At 37.4% G+C, this 649-nt stretch overlaps 1 long non-coding RNA gene across 1 annotated transcript; it reads left to right on the plus strand.

The window, feature by feature from the left end:
- Positions 1 to 72: 72 nt before the first annotated feature.
- Positions 73 to 588, plus strand: LOC110107543. Its single transcript, XR_002304374.2, has 3 exons — positions 73 to 284; positions 378 to 457; positions 520 to 588. It is a non-coding gene; the product is annotated as an uncharacterized LOC110107543 (long non-coding RNA).
- The last annotated feature ends 61 nt before the right edge of the window (positions 589 to 649 follow it).

Here is a 649-nt window from a genome sequence, read left to right on the forward strand (position 1 = left end):
TAGAAAAGCAATAAAATAAGAATCACTAAACCTTATTATTAAACAGAATTATATAATAAGAGTGACGAGACATCAATTAATTCTGCACGTTTTAATCTCCACCTTTTTTATTCCGTCAAGTGTAAACCGACCTAATATCGCGATTCTTTGTCTTCCCCCGTCTCCATATTCTTCGGCTTCGCCTAGCTTATTCCACTCGCCGTCAGGTAGGTTTCTCTCCAATTAAATAAGTCTTCTGAAATTCTTCGACGTTTTGCTGCCTCCGCTCTCCGTCATCTCCTCCGGTAGGTTTCGTGGCCTCAAAATATTAAATGTTAGTAACTACCGACATTTAATCACCGGCTTCTTCAAACGTTTCGTGTTTTCAAACGTTTCAGGATCCCTTCTCCAATTAATTTGGATGTATGAAGATGAATTCAACGGTCGAAACGTTGCAACCTCCGACCGTTCGGTGGCTGTAAGATGAATGTCGCATATTCTCTCTCCCTTATATATTATTCTCACATGTTCTTCCTTTAGCTCTTTTGTTTCTAGATCTCTACTTCAGCGAACCTGTGAATTTCGACACCATTTTGACTTCAAATTTAGGTAATGAATTTTATGATGTAAATCATTTATCAAGTTCATCTTTCTGTTTCAGATTTAATTT

Source organism: Dendrobium catenatum, unplaced genomic scaffold (genome assembly GCF_001605985.2).
Source record: "Dendrobium catenatum unplaced genomic scaffold, ASM160598v2 original_scaffold_65163, whole genome shotgun sequence".
In the NCBI taxonomy this organism is placed as follows: domain Eukaryota; kingdom Viridiplantae; phylum Streptophyta; class Magnoliopsida; order Asparagales; family Orchidaceae; genus Dendrobium; species Dendrobium catenatum.